Source organism: Tachyglossus aculeatus, chromosome 7 (assembly GCF_015852505.1).
Source record: "Tachyglossus aculeatus isolate mTacAcu1 chromosome 7, mTacAcu1.pri, whole genome shotgun sequence".
NCBI lineage: Eukaryota > Metazoa > Chordata > Mammalia > Monotremata > Tachyglossidae > Tachyglossus > Tachyglossus aculeatus.
The window spans coordinates 32,226,289-32,246,440 of NC_052072.1; the positions used below are offsets into that span (position 1 = coordinate 32,226,289).

Sequence of the window (20,152 nt, forward strand, 5' to 3'; positions counted from 1 at the left end):
ATAAATACAAATGAATGAATGAATGACATGGACTGTTTTCAACCTCATTAGCTTGGATCTACCCAGCACTTAGTCTAGTGCCTGCCACATAAGCACTTAAATACCATCTTAAAAAGAAAAAAATGAGCGCTGGATTTATTATACTTGTGCGTATTTAGTATTCTATTAATTTTATTTTGTTAATATATCTTGTCTGTCTCCCCTTTCTAGCCTGTAATCCCGCTGTTGGCTCTATATGTTGCCAGCTTTTACTTCCCAAGCGCTTAGTCCAGTGCTCTGCACACAGTAAGCGCTCAATAAATGTGACTGAATGAATGAATGATGCCTGTGTACCTGTTTTGATGTCTGTCTCCCCCTTCTAGACTCTAAGCCCGCTGTTGGGTAGGGACCGTCTCTAGATGTTGCCAACTTGTACTTCCCAAGCGCTTAGTCCAGTGCTCTGCACACAGTAAGCGCTCAATAAATATGATTGAATGAATGATGTCTGTCTCCCCCTTCTAGCCTGTAAGCCCGCTGTTGGGTAGGGACCGTCTCTAGATGTTGCCAACTTGTACTTCCCAAGCGCTTAGTCCAGTGCTCTGCACACAGTAAGCGCTCAATAAATACGACTGAATGAATTTCTATCCCCGCCATTTATGTAGCCCATGTGCCACTGTCCCTGTTCCTGCTTTCCACTATTTATGGATGGTTTCAGGTCATGCAGGGTAGCTCTCTCATCCCACCGACCTTCCCATACCCTTTGGTCAGTGTTCATATCTGAGGGAAACTGCCAAGCAAATAAACCTTCATCTCTATGAGGCAGATGCAAAGAGATGTCTTTTGGGGAGGTCCAGAAATAAGTTATTAGCCTTGCATAGACCAGACCATAGCAGCTGAGTATCTGTCATAGGAGTCCCTGGTTTATAGAAGCAGTCTCCATTTGATTTGTCAATTTAAGATTCCCAGGCGGCGTCAAGTCAGGTATAGGCCAAGTTTCTCATTCAGGATACCAGGCCGGGGGTGGAGGGGTGGGGGTGGTACTGGGAGGGAAGGTAGAAAGCAAGAGGTATGTGCCAGGCTAGCAGAAGTTGAGGAGAGTCTGGCGGCTGACGAGGAAAACTTCCCCAGGGGTGAAGGTGATGGGTGGGTGTTAAGCTGAGTGCCGGCCTGTGACAGGGGTGAGAGAACAAACAGCCCAGGAATTGCTCTAGGTTCTGTAACTGTACATATGCCGACCTGCCCACACAAGGAAACGCTAACGACCCAAACTGAAACTTGGAGCACTCGCAGTTTGGCTAAGTCGCGGGGATGCCAGCCTCAACTTGGGGAGTCTGAACAGTCTTACTGGTTGGATGGCAGCCCTGCCCACCTTTCGGCTGGGACGGTGGCTACATAAAGAGAGGAGGGGGAGGCTGAGGTGGCCGCAAGGCCCTCCGGACATCCTAGGAAGCGGCTACTACAAAGGCGGCTTAAGTGCAGTTTCACAGGGAAGCTCAGCCTGAACCCATCCCACACCTCTGCAAAACAGAACTTTTCTAAACTACCTTCCCGATTCCACACACTCGGCTCCGGCAGCAGCAATGCCCACTTTATGATTGGGTGTCCCTGTCCCTACACCTGCTCACCTCTGCGCAGTGAATGTTGTCACTTCTTTGCTCAGTACTACCCAACCACTTGGCAAGTGCACCACACCTTGGGGTCACTCAAAACATCCTACCTCACCTGCTCCCGGACTCCCTGTGGGATGCTGTCAATACTCCTAGAGCACTATCTGCTCCTTTTCCGGCTCCCGGATCGGACATCCCGTGACTCAACCCTCTTAGTTAACTGCTGCAGGGAGTCATCTGGGAGCCAATCAGGGCTTCTAGAAGCAAAATAGATGGACAGCCTTCTACTTTATACAGATTTAAGGACAAATCTCTCAATAAGCATCAAAACAAGTCAATTAGGCTTCAGTGCATGTTTTCTAGCTAGGGCGCTTCAAAGGATCCAACCAAGTCCCAGAATTTCATCAGACATGCAGAAGGGACAGACAAAATAGTGACACCCAGAACTGGTGTAAGCCCAACAATTCTCCCCTCCCCACAAAAATTTGGAGCCCCTTATTGGGTGAATAAGTCTAAAAGAATCAGCACAATTTAAAAGCCCTCAAATCCAATCTACCCTCTTCTATGCCTTTTGCAGCATCTTTACTAAGTACTTTTTAAAGACAGTCAGACACTTAAATTTTCATGATGTAATTAATTCTGCAAGTGCACACAGTGGCTGGAAGTGGAAGAGTTTAACTTTTGGGGAAATGAAATTTTATGACAATTATCCTGTCTTCTTACTTCCCCAAATCTTGGCTCTCTCAGGCTGCTCGACCACTAAACTTTGGCCAGTTAGTGATTAATGCTGCATAGGGCAGAGCGTTTAGTGAAAGTCAAAAAGCCAGGGCTCACGATCTGAACTCCATTCACAAGGAAAAATAAAAATACAAATGCACTACACATCTATCACCAGTATCTGAATTTAGGGGGTGGCTTCAGTTATTTTATCCTGCCAATTGATACGCTTGGCTCCTCTGAAGTCTATGCAGTAATCCTACAAGGCAGGGACTGTGCCGATTCCCACGCTAAGGAACTCCCTCGCACTCACTGCGCTGGGCGTCACTGTCTCTTCCGCATCCATCCAGTCCTCTGCCCTTGCACTCATCACAATGCAGTGTGTTTTCCCTGCTAGAATGTCAAACTTCTGGGATGAGAATTCTGCATAAGAACAAGGAAAATCTGTTTCTAGCTCAAGCATGTCCTCATGGTGGTTAAATCACCACCTACACCCAACACGCTCCAGATGTTTCAGAAAATTAAATACCTTCATTCAAATGGGCTTTCCCAGTAATCTAAAATGCTTTCTGTTCACACCCACTTTAAGTTCATTTTATTGTAATCGAGGATTGTTCGGTCTTCTCCACTTTTGGAGGACAAGATCATGTCATAAAAAGACTGAATAATTCTCAAGCATCTCTAGACTGAAACCTCACTGTGGGTAGGGAATGTGTGTTTCAGCTGGGTTGTATTGTACTCTCTCAAGTACTTATTACAGTGTTCTGCACACAGTAAGCAATCAGTTAACACTGACTGATTGTCTTGGGTAGTGCCCTGTAGAGTCTGCACTCAAATTCTGTTGACAAACGAGTCAGCTTTTCTAGATCATGTTTTGGGATAGGAAGCTGTTGGAGAAAGTAGGAGACATTCTTCCCACTATATGCACATCTGATATCCGTCTAGGAACAAGTACTACAATGTACTTGTAATGTACAAAGTACAATGAAAGCAAGGGGTCTTTAGGAGCGTAACCCCTACATAACAGAACTGACTTGAAAGACTCAAGGCCCTCTGAGAGCTCACCTTCTCCAGAAGGCCTTCCCAGACTGAGCCCCTTCCTCCCTCTCCCCCTCGTCCCCCTCTCCATCCCTCCCATCTTACCTCCTTCCTTTCCCCACAGCACCTGTATATGTTTGTACATATTTATTACTCTATTTATTTTACTTGTACATATCTATTCTATTTTGTTAGTATGTTTGGTTTTGTCTCCCCCTTTTAGACTGTGAGCCCACTGCTGGGTAGGGCCTGTCTCTATATGTTGCCAATTTGTACTTCCCAAGCGCTTAGTACAGTGCTCTGCACACAGTAAGCGCTCAATAAATACAATTGATGATGATGATGATGAAAAACAGAGCTATAAAAGTTCGTCTCTCAACGACTAATTTTGAATTTGGGGGTTAAAGGGAGTTAAAACTCCAAATGACCTGATCTGAATTAAGTCCATGTGAGCTATTATTTGGGCGCTGTTCTCCTTTGCTAGTGAATACTCTAACCTAGTCCTCTTGTTCAGGCATAGCACCAATCCTGGGGCACTGGAAAGTTTGGTTCTTATTTACTTCAGCTCTTAATAAACACTGACAACACCCGCTAACACCTAGTCCTCTTGTTCAGGCATAGCACAAATCTTGGGGCACTGAGAAAGTTTGGTTCTTGTTTAGTTCAGCTCTTAATAAACACTGACAACTCCCGCTAACATCATTTTCTTTCTTCAAGATAACAGCAACAGTGATAGTGCTAGCCCTTAAGTGCTTAATATGTGTCAAGTACTATACTAAAAATGCTGGGGTCCAGGATAATCAGAGGGGGCACAGTCCCTACTGGGGATAGGTAAGGGGGAGAACAGGTACTACTGACTCCCCATTTTAGAGATGAGAAAACAGAGGCACCGTTGCCCACGGTTGGATAGAGGGCGAGGGACGGAGCCAGGGACTAGAACCAAGGTTGCGTGGATGAAGAAGGCTGTCCTCTCTGTTCGCTGGCCATGCTGCGTCTACCAGGAAGGGGAAAAGCACGGCCACATCCATCACCTGCATTTATGGTGCACCTACCGTGGGCAGAGCATTGAGTTAAGAGACCCTGAAGTAATTACAGAGAAGCAGCGTGGCCTAGGAGTCAAGAGGCCCAGGGATTAGAACCCAATGGCTCTGCCACTTATCTACTGTGTGACTTTGGGCAAGTCGCTTTACTTCTCGGTGCCTCACTTACCTCGCCTGTAAAATGGGGATTGACACTGTGAGCCCTATGTAGGACGGGGACGGCGACTAACCCGAACGGCTTGCATCGACCCTAGAGCTTAACCTGGTACGTGGTCGGAGCATAACGAAACCCACCATTTAAGGCATATATGAGTAAGGTTGGTTGCTAAGCATGGAAGTGGTAAGGGTGGCTGTGGTGGTTATACAGATGCTCCAGTGGTAATTGTGATATTCATTATGCGCTTACCATGAACTAAGCACCACGGTGGATACAAGAACATCAGGCCCACATGGGGCTCACAATGCAAACAGGCAAATAAAATAATGATGGCATTTGTTAAGCGCTTACTACGTGCCAAGCACTGTTCTAAGCCCTGATACAAGGTGATCAGATTGTCTCACGTGGGGCTCAGTCTTCACCCCCTTTTTCCAGATGGGGTAACTGAGGCCCAGAGAAGTGAAGTGACTTGCCAAAGTCACACAGCTGACAATCAGCAGAGCCGGGATTTGAACCCATGACCTCTGACTCCCAAGCCCGGGCTCTTTCCATTGAGCCACGCTGCTTTCCGGAGGAAGGAGACTAGGCGCTGAATCCCTATTCTGCAGTTGAGGGAACTGAGGCACAGAGAAGCTGAGTGACTTGCCCAAGGTCACATGGCAGCTAGATGGATGAACCAGTATGAGAACCCAGATCCTCTCCCTGGTCTATGCTCTTTCTACTAAGCCAAACTAATTCCCAAGTACATCTGGAGTGGTGCTCTGAACATGGGGAGAGCCGTGGTCTGGTAGATTTGGGGGGCAGAAGGTGGAGGGGAGGGAGAGGGAGTTGCAGTGGAGAGGGCTTCAAAGACAAAAATGAGGCACACTGAGAAAGTTAACTTGAGAGGTACAAAGAGGGAGAAATGGGGTGAGGTAGAATAAGATACTGTACTGAGAGAGACTTGTATCCTGAAGATTTGTACTTTTACAGGATAAAGAAACATACCCACTTCAGCTAGGTGTGTTTTCATTACAAGTTTTGGTTAGAAGGAAGGTGGACCTGTTTGAATAGAGGGTGTCACAGTGACAGAAGAAATTGCTTGGATCCATAAGCTGTCCTTGAAACAGGGTTTTAGTAGAATGCACCCCCCACATTTTAGAAGAACTAGATGTACAGACAATAAAATAACCAAGAACTGTTAGGCCCCTTCAAAATGTGATACAGCGTGACCTGACCATCTGGCAAAAATTCTAAGCAATTGTACCATATTCGCTTGAGGAAAAAAGGAAGTCACTGATTCCGCAGCTGCTTTAACCAGATGAAAATATCGCAATACGGAGAATTCCAATTCAATAAAGCCCACAGCGGGCCGCGACAGAGGAGGTCCAGAGGAGACAGAGGACGACCTTGATTGAAAGCACAGGGTGAGAACAAAGCTTGAAACACCATTTCTAGTGCAACACCAAAAAGACATGGTGGTCACTCTCACACTTAGGAGTGTGACTCAGGATGGAATTCTTGATTTATGGGCAATTTACAATAAATATCCTAAAGTTGGGGTTGTCCCTGACTACCTTCATCATCATCAATCGTATTTATTGAGCGCTTACTGTGTGCAGAGCACTGTACTAAGCGCTTGGGAAGTACAAATTGGCAACATATAGAGACAGTCCCTACCCAACAGTGGGTTCACAGTCTAAAACTACAGACTACCTTGAGCCGATGAGCAGCTCTTCCCGCTCCCTTTCCATACTTTGATTTCCATGCCGGAATGGAGCATACCCGCAATACGTGCACGTTCGATACATAGCCAATTTAGGCCTCAGAGCATTCTGGAATTTGCAGTACATCTCTCAATGCTGGGGGACTCAAACTACACCTCTTTAGCCCAATCTCCCCACTATCAAATCCAGTAACCCCCTCTGCCATGAGGACATCTTAGGGACTGTCTCTATATGTTGCCAACTTGTACTTCCCAAGCGCTTAGTACAGTGCTCTGCACACAGTAAGCGCTCAATAAATACGATTGAGGATGATGATGAGAGTCTGCTGGCACCTCAAACACCACATCCAAAACTGACCTTCTCACCTTGCCTCCTAAAAGCCTCCCCATCGCCCCGATACTATCCTCCACCCTGCAGCTGAAACCCACAAGTGATGGTGTTTGCTAAACACTTACTTTGTGCTAAGCACTCTAAACACCACTGTAGTCACAAGATAGGTTGGACAGAAGTCCCCGCCCCTCAGGAGGCTCACAACAGGAGGGAGAACAGGTCCTGAATCCCAATTTTATAGATGAGGAAAAAGAGGCGGAGGGAAGTGAAGTGATTGGCCAAAGGTCACAGCAGGCAAATGGCACGGATGGGATTAGCACACAGGTCCTATGACTCCCAGTCCTGTGCTCTTTCATCATCATCATCAATCGTATTTATTGAGCGCTTACTATGTGCAGAGCACTGTACTAAGCGCTTGGGAAGTACAAACTCGGACACCTCAGGATTACCCTCCAATCCTCACTGCCAGTCTGCTCTTGCACCCGATCCACTGCTAATTTAGGACCATTTTCCTCCAAGACGCTTTCGAGATCCGTCCCTTCCTCTCCACCCTTAGAGTCATGGCCGAGGTCCAAGTGCTCGCCATGCCTTGAATGATTCCCTGGATTCGCCTTCTTGTCAGTCCTCCTGTCACCAGCCTCTCCCACTCTCAGGATATGCTTCAGACTGCTGCCCAGATCATCTCCCTGACACGTCTCTCAGCATATGTCCCTCCTCTCCTCAAAACCCTCTGGTGGGTGCCCATCTCCTAAGCCTCCTTGCCATCGGCTTCCAGGCCCTCCGTAATAATAATAATAACGGCATTTGTTGAGCGCTTACTATGCCAAGCCCTGTTCTAAGCACCTGTTAATCAGTTTGGACAGCTTCTGAACCACATGGGGCTCACAGCTAAGCAGGAGGGTGGGCAGGTATTTAATCCCCACTTTACAGATGAGGAAACGGAGGCAGAGAGAATTTAACTGAATTGCCCAAGGTCACCCAGCAGTCAACTGGTAGAGCGGGAATAGATTGCTGGTCCTCTGACTCCCAAGCCCACGCTCTTTCCATTAGGCAATGTTGATTCTCACCTTACTTCTCCACTCTTTGCTCTTCTCAAGCCCCGCTTTTGATTGCCTCCTGCTCTCATCTTGCCTGGCTCTAATCTCTTGTTCATGCTGTCTTCAGGACCCAAACTCCCTTCTCCAGTGACGTCTACCAGCCCCCCAACCTCCTTCAAAGCCCTCCTAAAATCTTACCTCCCCCAAAAAATCTTCCCCAACGATCAGGTTTTTTTTTTAAATGTGGTATTCCTTATGCTCTATGTGTCACGCACTGTTCTTAAGCACTAGAGTAAATACAAGTGAATCAGGTTGGACACACAGGGCTCCCAGTCTAAGTAGGAAGGAGAACAGGTTTTGAATCTCCATTTCACAGCGGAGGAAACTGAGGCGCGGTGAAGTGACTCGCCTAAGGTCACACGGCAGGCAGCTGCACAGAAGCAGCACGGCGTAGTGGTCAGAGCATGGGCTTGGAAGTAGGAGGACATGGGTTCTGATCCCGGCTTTGGCTGTGTGACTTTGAGTAAGTCACTTCACTTCCCTGTGCCTCCATTACCTCATCTGTAAAATGGGGTTTAGGACCGTGAGCCCCACGTGGGACGGGGACTGTGTCCAGCCCGATTACCTTGTAATTACCCCAGTGCTTGTGAGCCCACTATCGGGTAGGGACTGTCTCTATATGTTGCCAACTTGGACTTCCCAAGCGCTTAGTACAGTGCTCTGCACACAGTAAGCGCTCAATAAATACGACTGATGATGACATAGTAAGCACTTAAATACCATTATTACCTCAGACCTGGAAGCCAGCTAAAATGGTTGAGAGCAGGGGGAGGGCACCCATTTTTTTTTTCTTCCTTTTGGCACCCAGTCAGGAACTTAATAGTCACTGAGGGGCAGGGAAGCCCTCCCTCCCCTCCCTCATGACACGTGCGTGTGCTGCAGCACAGAGCTTATGGGCCACTCCAGGGTGAGAAAGAGGGGAAGGCCGGCCATGACCCCGCTGCTCCCGCTCTTGCTCTTTCAGGGTTCTCGGAGGGTGAACCACAGCAGCTCTCCCTGCTGCCAGCCTTAAATGCCCTGCTGCCATCACCACCACCCCCCTCCTCTCTATGCCACTTGCAGTTTTACCAGGATGGCCAGCCCCTTCTTGCCTTCTTGTGGTTATTTTCCCCATCGGTATTCAATCTTATTTATTAAACGCTTACTCTGTGCAGAACGCTGTACTGACACAATACGACGACAAACAGGGACCCTCCCTGCCCACGTGTACACTAGAAACTTTCTTGTCCCGCGCACTAGAGTGTAAGCGCCTTGTGGACTGGGAACATGTCTTGTGTTTCTCTGGAAATTTCTCAAGGGCTTAGTTTAGTGCATTCCACTTAATGGGCACTCAAACACCATTACTGGGACTGTGAGAATTAAGAGGAACTACAATAAATAATCAACGCCCCAAACAATCGGATCTAAGGCTAATTTAAATGTGGGTTTTGCACTCAAAACCCAATTCATTAACACCCGATTTTCCCTGCATTAACTGGTAAGCAGTTTGGGCACTTTTTCTAAGATACGTTGAGGACGGTGTTTATTCCCTGCCTGTGCTAGAAGTTGGGGTAGATAACTGATAATCAGATTGGCCCCAACTGGCTACCAGTCTAAGGGGGAGGAAGAACAAAGTTTTAATCCCCAGTTTGCTGGTGAGGAAACTGAAGTTAAGAGATTTGCCTGAGGTCATATGGCAGGCAAATGGCAGACCTGGGACTGCGACCCTGATCTCCTGACTCCCAGTCCTGGCTGCTTTCAACTAGGCCATGCCAGAGAAATACTGCATGGACACTAGGGAAACAATTGTTTGGAAGGCAGTGAAGAAAAATGGACCATCCCACCTCAGATTTTTAGCTAAAAACACGTGAATAAGCACTTGGTGGGGGCAGACTCCAAAAGGGATTTAGTTTGATCACTGAATGCCACATCTCACCACCCCCCAATCTGTTCTTTCTTCTTTAAAAGAGAAAAAAGAAACCAGGAGCATGAAAGTGCCTATTTTAATGTATAAGCCTAACATTTTATCCTTCCATGAAAAAGAGTCTCCAAACAACAACCGTTTTTACATTGTCCAAATTCGGGCGGACTTTTTCAAGACACCCAGAATCCCCCCCAAAACGGGAAAAGGGCAGGAAGGAAGAAAGGATTGACTTGATTCTTGGTGAAGTCTGTGATAGCCGTTACAGTAGTTTTGACAGTAGAGAACCCTGTAGTGACCTGAGTTTTGAGGACCTGCTTTAAAAACAAAAAACACCTTGTGGCTCTAAATCGAACTTTTCCACCTCAGCTGCTATTAACAGTTGTTCCGAAGGTAAGGAAGAACAGCCGCATCACCCCGGCCGCACGGTTGCCAACCTCACGTGTGGCATATTAAAGCCTTCGCCGTGATTTAGGTTTTGGGGCTCGAGAGCCTCGGATTTCCCACCCAATCTCTCTACCTCAACCCAAAATTCCCGCAGAGGTCAATCTCTCCGACCGGGCTTGTGAAAAGCCATGCGGCTTTGAGCGAGGCCTGCTTTTAATAGCCTGCTCTCGGGCAGGAAACTGCCTGCGGCGTGCCAGTCATGCCAGCTCGGTAACACTAAGGCCTCACTAAGGAAAGACTACTCAGCATCAGCATCACATGTCGCAGACAGCTGCACCCTCTCTCCTCCCCCCCCGATTTTCGGCCGGCGCCGAGGTCCCGGCCAACTCCCGTTAGTAACTAACCGAATGAGAGAAGTTGGATTTTGGGAGAATTGGCACGGCCGGGTTACTTTGATGATTTCCAATCTGCAAGTTGGGCGAGAGAAAACGGTGGGAGGGGAGGGCTTCCTCGGGGGGGGGGGGGGGAGAGGGAGAGCCTTTCACGAACAAGGGCGAGGTCGCGACATTATTAATAATAATAATGATGATGGTATTTGTTAGGCGCTAGCTATGTGCCAAGCACCGTTCTAAGCGCTGATTCATTCATTCATTCAATCGTATTTATTGAGCACTTACTGTGTGCAGAGCACTGATGCCTATCTACTTGTTTTGTTTTGATGTCTGTCCCCCTTCTAGCCCATTGCTGGGTAGTCCGTCTCTCTCTCTCTGTGGCCGATTTGGACTTCCCAAGCGCTTAGTACAGCGCTCGGCACACAGTGAGCGCTCAATAAATACGATTGAATGAATGGTGGGGGGAGATACGGTTGTCCCCGCTCACGGTCTTAATCCCCATTTTGCAGAGGAGGGGAATCATTCACTCATTCAATCGTATTTACTGAGCGCTTACTGTGTGCAGAGCACTGGACTAAGCACTTGGGAAGTACAAGTTGGCAACATCTAGAGACGATCCCTACCCAACAGCGGGCTCACAGGCTAGAAGGGGGAGACAGACATCAAAACAAGCAGACAGACATCGTTCATTCCATTGTATTTATTGAGCGCTTACTGTGTGCAGAGCACTGGACTAAGCGCTTGGGAAGTACAAGTTGGCAACATCTAGAGACGGTCCCTACCCAACAGCGGGCTTACAGTCTAGAAGGGGGAGACAGACATCAAAACAAGTACACAGGCATCATTCATTCATTCAATCATATTTATTGAGCGCTTACTGTGTGCAGAGCTCTGGACTAAGCGCTCGAGAAGTAAAAGCTGGCAAAATATAGAGCCAACAGCGGGATTACAGGGTAGAAGGGGGAGACAGACAAGCTATATTAACAAAATAAAATAAATAGAATACTAAATACGCACAAGTATAATAAATCCAGCACTCATTTTTTTCTTTTTAAGATGGTATTTAAGTGCTTATGTGGCAGGCACTAGACTAAGTGCTGGGTAGATCCAAACTAATGAGGTTGAAAACAGTCCATGTCATTCATTCAATTGTATTTATTGAGCGCTTACTGTGTGCAGAGCACTGGACTATGCGTTTGGGAAGTACAAGCTGGCAACATCTAGAGACGGTCCCTACCCAACAGCGGGCTTACAGGCTAGAAGGGGGAGACAGACAACAAGACACGTTAACAAAATAAAATAGAATAGCAAATACGCACAATATAATAGAGTAATAAATCTGGCACTCATTTTTTCTTTTTAGATGGTATTTCATTCATTCATTCAATCGTATTTATTGAACGCTTACTGTGTGCAGAGCACTGTACTAAGCGCTTGGGAAGTCCAAGTTGGCAACATATAGAGACGGTCCGTACCCAACAGTGGGCTCACAGTCTAGAAGGGGGAGATTTAAGTGCTTATGTGGCAGGCACTAGACTAAGTGCTGGGGAGATCTAGACTGTGAGCCCACTGCTGGGTAGGGACCGTCTCTATATGTTGCCAACTTGGACTTCCCAAGCGCTTAGTACAGTGCTCTGCACACAGTAAGCATTCAATAAATACGACTGAATGAATGAAAGACCCAGGCTAATGAGGTTGGACACAGTCCATGTCATTCATTCATTCAATCGTATTTATTGAGCACTTACAGTGTGCAGAGCACTGGACTAAGCGCTTGGGAAGTGTAAGCTGGCAACATATAGAGAGCCAACAGCGGGCTTACAGGCGAGAAGGGGGAGACAGACAACAAGACGTACTAACACAACAAAATAAATAGAATAGTCAATACGTACAAGTATAATAAATAGAGTAATAAATCCGGCACTCATTTTTTCTTTTTAAGATGGTATTTAAGTGCTTATGTGGCAGGCACTAGCCTAAGTGCTGGGGAGATCCAAGCTAATGAGGTTGGACACAGTCCATGTCATTCATTCATTCATTCAATCGTATTTATTAAGCGCTTACAGTGTGCAGAGCACTGGACTAAGCACTTGGGAAGTGCAAGCTGGCAACATATAGAGAGCCAACAGCGGGCTTACAGGCGAGAAGGGGGAGACAGACAACAAGACGTATTAACACAATAAAATAAACAGAATAGTCAATACGTACAAGTATAATAGAGTAATAAATCCAGCACTCATTTTTCCTTTTTAAGATGGTATTTAAGTGCTTATGTGGCAGGCACTAGCCTAAGTGCTGGGAAGATCCAAGCTAATGAGGTTGGACACAGTCCATGTCATTCACTCATTCATTCAATCGTATTTATTGAGTGCTTACTGTGTGCAGAGCACTACACTAAGCGCTTGGGAAGTGCAAGCTGGCAACATACAGAGAGCCAACAGCGGGCTTACAGGCGAGAAGGGGGAGACAGACAACAAGACGTATTAACACAATAAAACAGAATAGTAAATATGCACAAGCATAATAAATCCGGCACTCATTTTTTCTTTAAAATGATACTTAAGTGCTTATTCATTCATTCAATCATATTTATTGAGCGCTTACTGTGTGCAGAGCACTGTACTAAGCGCTTGGGAAGTACAAGTTGGCAACATATAGAGTCGGTCCCTACCCAACAGTGGGCTCACAGTCTAGAAGGGGGAGATTTAAGTGCTTCTGTGGCAGGCAGTAGACTAAGTGCTGGGGAGATCCAAGCTAATGAGGTTGGACACAGTCCATGTCATTCATTCAATAATAATGGCATTTACTATTATTATTATTATTCATTCAATCGTATTTATTGAGCGCTTACTGTGTGCAGAGCACTGGACTAAGCGCTTGGGAAGGGCAAGCTGGCAATGTAAAGAGACAACCGAGGGCTTACAGGCGAGAAGGGGGAGACAGACAACAAGACACATTAACAAAATAAAATAAATAGAATAGTCAATACGTATAACAAATAGAATAATAAATCCTGCACTCATTTTTTCGTTTTAAGATGGTATTTAAATGGTCCTGGGGCAGGCACTAGACTAAGTGCTGGGTAGATCCAAGCTAATGAGGTTGGACACAGTCCATGTCATTCATTCAGTCTAGTGCTCCGCACACAGTAAGCGCTCAATAAATACAATTGAGTGAATAATAATAATAATAATGGCATTTATTATTATTATTCATTCAATCGTATTTATTGAGTGCTTACTGTGTGCAGAGCACTGGACTAAGCGCTTGGGAAGTGCAAGCTGGCAACATATACAGAGCCAACAGCGGGCTTACAGGCGAGAAGGGGAAGGCAGACAACAAGACACATTAACACAATAAAATAAATAGAATAGTCAATATGTATAAGTATAATAAATAGAATAATAAATCCCGCACTCATTTTTTTCTTTTTAAGATGGTATTTTAGTGCTTATGTGGCAGGCACTAGACTAAGGGCTGGGTAGATCCAAGCTAATGAGGTTGGACACAGTCCACGTCATTCATTCATTCATTCAATCGTATTTATTGAGCGCTTACTCTGTGCGGAGCACTGGACTAAGCGCTTGGGAAGTGCAAGCTGGCAACGTAAAGAGACAACAGCGACAGACAACAAGATGTATTAACACAATAAAATAAATAGTCAATAGGTACAAGCATAATAGAGTGATAAATCTGTAGAAACATATATACAGGGGCTGGGGGGGGGGAGGGGGAGACAGACAAGAAGACACATTAACACAATAAAATAAATAGAACAGTCAATAGGTACAAGCATAATAGAGTGATAAATCCGTAGAAACATATATACAGGGGCTGTGGGGAGGGGGAGACAGACAACAAGACACATTAACACAATAAAATAAATAGAACAGTCAATAGGTACAATCATAATAGAGTGATAAATCCGTAGAGGTGTCGCTCATGGAGCTCACCTCCTCCGGGAGGCCTTCCCAGACTGAGCTCCCTCCTTCCTCTCCCCCTCCTCATCCCCCCTGCCTTACCTCCTTCCCTTCCCCACAGCACCTGTATATATGTTTGTACATATTTATTACTCTATTTATTTATTTTACTTGTACCTATCTATTCTATTGATTTTATTTTGTTAGTATGCTTGGTTTTGTTCTCTGTCTCCCCCTTTTAGACTGTGAGCCCACTGTTTCCCCCTCTCCATCCCCCCCATCTTGCCTCCTTCCCTGTATATGTATATCTGTATATGTTTGCACATATTTATTACTCTATTTATTTATTTAACTTGTACATATCCATTCTATTTATTTTATTTTGTTAGTATGTTTGGTTTCGTCTCCCCCTTTTAGACTGTGAGCCCACTGTTGGGTAGGGACCGTCTCTATATGTTGCCAACTTGTACTTCCCAAGCGCTTAGTCCAGTGCTCTGCACACAGTAAGCGCTCAATAAATACGATTGATGATGATGATGATGTTGGGTAGGGACCGCCTCACTATGGTGCCAACTTGGACTTCCCCAAGCGCTCAGTCCAGTGCTCTGCACACAGTAAGCGCTCAATAAATGCGATTGATTGATATATACAGGGGACGTATCTAGTCTATTTTATTTTGTTAGTATGTTTGGTTTTGTTCTCTGTCTCCCCCTTTTAGACTGTGAGCCCACTGTGGGGTAGGGACTGTCTCTATATGTTGCCAACTTGTACTTCCCAAGCGCTTAGTCCAGTGCTCTGCACACAGTAAGCGCTCAATAAATACGATTGATGATGATGATGATGATGTTGGGTAGGGACCGCCTCTCTATGGTGCCAACTTGGACTTCCCCAAGCGCTCAGTCCAGTACTCCGCACACAGTAAGCGCTCAATAAATACGACTGATTGATTGATTGATATATACAGGGAACATATCTATTCTATTTATTTTATTTTGTTAGTATGTTTGGTTTTGTCTCCCCCTTTTAGACTGTGAGCCCGCTGCTGGGTAGGGACCGCCTCTATATCATCCTCATCAATCGTATTTATTGAGGGCTTACTGTGTGCTGAGCACTGGACTAAGCGCTTGGGAAGCACAAGTTGGCAACACACAGAGACGGTCCCTACCCAACAGTGGGCTCACAGTCCAAAAGCAATAATAAATAGAGTAATAATAAATAGAGTAATAATAAATAGAGTAATAATAAATAAAGAGTAATAATGAATAGAGTAATAATAAATAGAGTAATAATAAATAAATAGAGTAATAATAAACAGAGTAATAATAAATAAATAGAGTAATAATAAATAAATGGAGTAATAATAAACGAAGCAATAATAGAGTAATAATAGAGTAATAATAAATAGATTAATAATAGAGTAATAACAGAGTAATAATAAACAGAGTAGTAATAAACAGAGCAATAATAAATAGAGTAATAATAAATAGAGCAATAATAGAGTAATAATAGAGTAATAAACAGAGTAATAATAAACAGAGTAATAATAAACAGAGTAATAATAAACAGAGTAATAAACAGAGTAATAACAGAGTAATAAATGAATAGAGCAATAAACGAATAGAGTAATAAATGAATAGAGTAATAATAAATAGAGTAATAATAGAGTAATAATAAATAGAGTAATAACAAATAGAGCAATAACAAATAAATAGAGTAATAGTAAATAAATAGAGCAATAACAGAGTAATAATAGAGTAATAAATAGAGTAATAATTAATAGAGTAATAAATAAATAGAGTAATAAATGAATAGAGTAATAAATGAATAGAGTAATAATAAATAGAGTAATAATAAATAGAGTAATAACAAATAGAGTAATAACAAATAGAGTAATAATAGAGTGATTAATAATAAATAGAGTAGACTGTGAGCCCACTGTTGGGCAGGGACTGTCTGTATACGTAAGCGCTCAATAAATACGATTGATGATGATGATGATGATGATGATGATGAGGGGGAGAGGAAGGGGGGGGTTTGGTTGCAGGCTCTGGGGCGGGGTCGCCGGGGGGAGCGGCCACGTGCCCGCGGAAGGAGCGCGGAGCGTCCGGGGCGGGGGCTCGCGCCGCCACACAAAGGGAAGGCGCAGCCGCCGCAATGCGCCCTGGGAGTCGTAGTCCGGCCGTCCGAGGCCCCGCCCGGCGCCCGCCGGGACTTGTAGTTCCGGCCCCCGGCCCCCTCCCCAGCCCCAAGCGCCGGCCGGGACTACGACTCCCGGCAGCCCCCGCGGCCCCGCCCCGCACCCTCCGACTCCATCTTGGCTGCGGTCGGAGCCTCCATCTTCCCCCCCCCCCCCCAGTTCCCCTCCCCCCCTCCGGCCGCCCCCTGCCCCGCCGGCTCGGACGGCGGCCCGGCCCGCAGCGAGAGGCGGATTCGGGAGGGTTAGGCCCCGGAGGTAAGATGGTGGCGGGGAAGGGAGGGGCCCCCAACTGAGCCCCGCCGAGCTCCATCACCCCCACCCCCCCACCCCCTCCGGCCCAACCACCTCCTCGTCGCCCTTCGGGTCTCCGCCGTGTGCCCCGGCCCGCGGCGGGCCCCGGGGCCGCACTCACCCCAACAGCTCAGCGCCCCCTCTCCAGCGCCGCCATAAGCAGCACGGCCCGGTACGTAGGAATAAATCTCGCTCCTCTCGCGAGACTTGAGGGCTCCGCGCGCGGGCAGGGAGGGAGGAGACTCCCGCCGCGGGCATGCGCACGGGAGGGCCAAGCCGCCGGGCGGCCGCCGCCTTTGCCCTCAGCCAAGATGGCGCCCGCCGCCTTTGCCCTCGGCCAAGATGGCGGCCGCGGCCCCTCCCCCCGCGCGCGTGCGCGCGGCGGCGCACGGCCTGAGGGACAGAGCGGCTCGATGAGGCGACGAAGGCCTCCGCTTGAACCCGCCTAATCTAGAATAATAATAATTAATAATAATAAGAACGATGACATTTATTACTCTGTTTCTTTATTTTACTTGTACCTATCTATTCTATTTATTTTATTTTGTTAGTATGTTCGGTTCTGTTGTCTGTCTCCCCCTTTTAGACTGTGAGCCCACTGTTGGGTAGGGACTGTCTCTAGATGTTGCCAATTTGTACTTCCCAAGCGCTTAGTACGGTGCTCTGCACATAGTAAGCGCTCAATAAATACGATTGATTGATTGATTGATTTTATTTTGTTAGTACGTTTGGTTTTGTTCTCTGTCTCCCCCTTTTAGACTGTGAGCCCACTGTGGGGTAGGGACTGTCTCTATATGTTGCCAATTTGTACTTCCCAAGCGCTTAGTACAGTGCTCTGCACATAGTAAGCGCTCAATAAATACGATTGATTGATTGATTTTATTTTCTTAGTACGTTTGGTTTTGTTCACTGTCTCCCCCTTTTAGACTGTGAGCCCACTGTGGGGTAGCGACCGTCTCTAGATGTTGCCAACTTGTACTTCCCAAGCGCTTAGTCCAGTGCTCTGCACACAGTAGGCGCTCAATAAATACGATTGATGATGATGATGATGATTTGAGAAGCATTGTGGCTCAGGTGGAAATCAATCAATCAATCATATTGATTGAGCGCTTACTGTGTGCAGAGCACTGGACTAAACGCTTGGGAAGTCCAAGTTGGCAACATCTAGAGACGGTCCTTACCCCACAGTGGGCTCACAGTCTTATTACTCTATTTATTTTACTTGTACCTATCTATTCTATTTATTTTGCTTTGTTAATATGCTTTGTTTTGTTGTCTGTGTCCCCCTTCTAGACTGTGAGCCCACTGTTGGGTAGGGACTGTTTCTAGATGTTGCCAACTTGGACTTCCCAAGCGCTTAGTACAGTGCTCTGCACACAGTAAGCGCTCAATAAATACAATTGATTGATTGATGGAAGGGGGAGACGGAGAACCACACAAAACATACTAACAAAATAAAATAGAATAAATATGTACAAATAAAATAGAGTAATAAATACATAGAAACATATATACATATATATATATATACAGGTGATTCCCCTCCCAATATGTCCGTCCAAATTCTAGACATTTAGTTCTGAGTTCACTTTGAAAGTGAGCACTATTCTAGTTTCTAGCTCATATATCAAAGCCCCAGGTGATGGAGGGAAATAAGATTACTAGGAGATGCTGTTGTGAAAGAGTCTGAGGTCGTGGGTTCAAATCCCGGCTCCCTCGATTGTCACCTGTGTGACTTTGGCCAAGTCACTTCCCTTCTCTGGGCCTCAGTGACCTCATCCGTAAAATGGGCACTACAACTGTGAACCCCATATGGGACAACCTGATCAATCAATCAATCGTATTTATTGAGCGCTTACTGTGTGCAGAGCACTATACTAAGCACTTGGGAAGTACCCATTGGCAACATATAGAGATAGTCCCTACCCAACAGTGGGCTCACAGTCTATAAGGGGGAGACAGAGAACAAAAACAAACATACTAACAAAATAAAATAAATAGAAAAAATATGGAATGCTTCACGAATTTGCGTGTCGTCCTTGGTCACCTTGTAACCTCCCCAGTGCTTAGAACAGTGCTTTGCAGTCAATCGATCGTATTTATTGAGCGCTAACTGTGTACAGAGCACTGGACTAAGCGCTTGGGAAGCACAAGTTGGCAACATATAGAGACGGTCCCTACCCAACAGTGGGCTCACAGTCTAGAAGACTTTGCACATAGTAAGCGCTTCATAAATGCCATCATTATTATTATTATTCTTATTCTCTGGACCTCAGTTCCCTCGTCTGTCAAATGGGGATGAAGGCTGTGAACCCCCCGTGGGACAACCTGATAATAATAATGATGGCATTTATTAAGCGCTTACTATGGGCAAAGCACTGTTCTAAGCGCTAGGGAGGTTACAAGGTGATCAGGTTGTCCCACGGGGGGCTCACAGTCTTCATCCCCATTTTACAGATGACACACAGAGAAGTTAAGTGGCTTGCCCAAAGTCACACAGCTGACAAGTGGCAGAGCTGGGATTTGAACCCATGACCTCTGACTCCAAAGCCCGGGCTCTTTCCACTGAGCCACACTGCTTCTCTAACCCGATCACCTTATAACCTCCCCAGCGCTTAGAACAGTGCTTGGCACATAGTAAGCGCTTAATAAATGCCACCATTATTATTATTATTATTATTAAGCGCTTACTATGTGCAAAGCACTGTTCTAAGCACTTGGGTACAATAATAATAATAATAATGGCATTTATTAAGTGCTTACTATGTGCCAAGCACTGTTCTAAGCATTGGGGAGGGATATAATAATAATAATGGCAAAAGAGAAGCAGCGTGGCTCACTGGAAAGAGCCCGGGCTTTGGAGTCAGAGGTCATGGGTTCAAATCCCGGCTCTGCCAATTGTCAGCTGTGTGACTTTGGGCAAGCCACTTAACTTCTCTGTGCCTCAGTTACCTCATCTGTAAAATGGGGGTTAAGACTGTGAGGCCCCCATGGGACAACCTGATCACCTTGTAACCTCCCCAGTGCTTAGAACAGTGCTTTGCACATAGTAAGCGCTTAATAAATGCCATTAAAAAAATAAAAAAAAATTATTAAGTGCTTACTATGTGTCAAGCACTGTTCTAAGCGCTGGGGGTTTACAAGGTGATCAGGTTGTCCCACATGGGGCTCACAGTCTTAAGAGAAGCAGCATGGTTCAGTGGAAAGAGCCCGGACTTGAGAGTCAGAGGTCATGGGTTCTAATCCCGACTCCGCCACTTGTCAGCTGGGTGACTCTGGGCAAGTCACTTGGCTTCTCTGGGCCTCAGTGACCTCATCTGTAAAATGGGGATGAAGACTGTGAGCCCCACATGGGACAACCCGATCACCTGTATCCTCCCTGGCGCTTAGAATG

At 46.0% G+C, this 20,152-nt stretch overlaps 1 protein-coding gene across 1 annotated transcript in view; it reads right to left on the reverse strand.

Moving 5' to 3' along the window:
• Window positions 1–16,978, reverse strand: part of CSDE1 (cold shock domain containing E1) — a 46,697-nt gene extending 29,719 nt beyond the window's left edge. Inside the window, exon 1 of the mRNA XM_038748723.1 lies at window positions 16,880–16,978. The gene's annotated coding sequence lies outside the window, so the exon portion shown is untranslated. The remainder of the gene's footprint in view (window positions 1–16,879) is intronic.
• Between the last annotated feature and the right edge of the window lie 3,174 nt (window positions 16,979–20,152).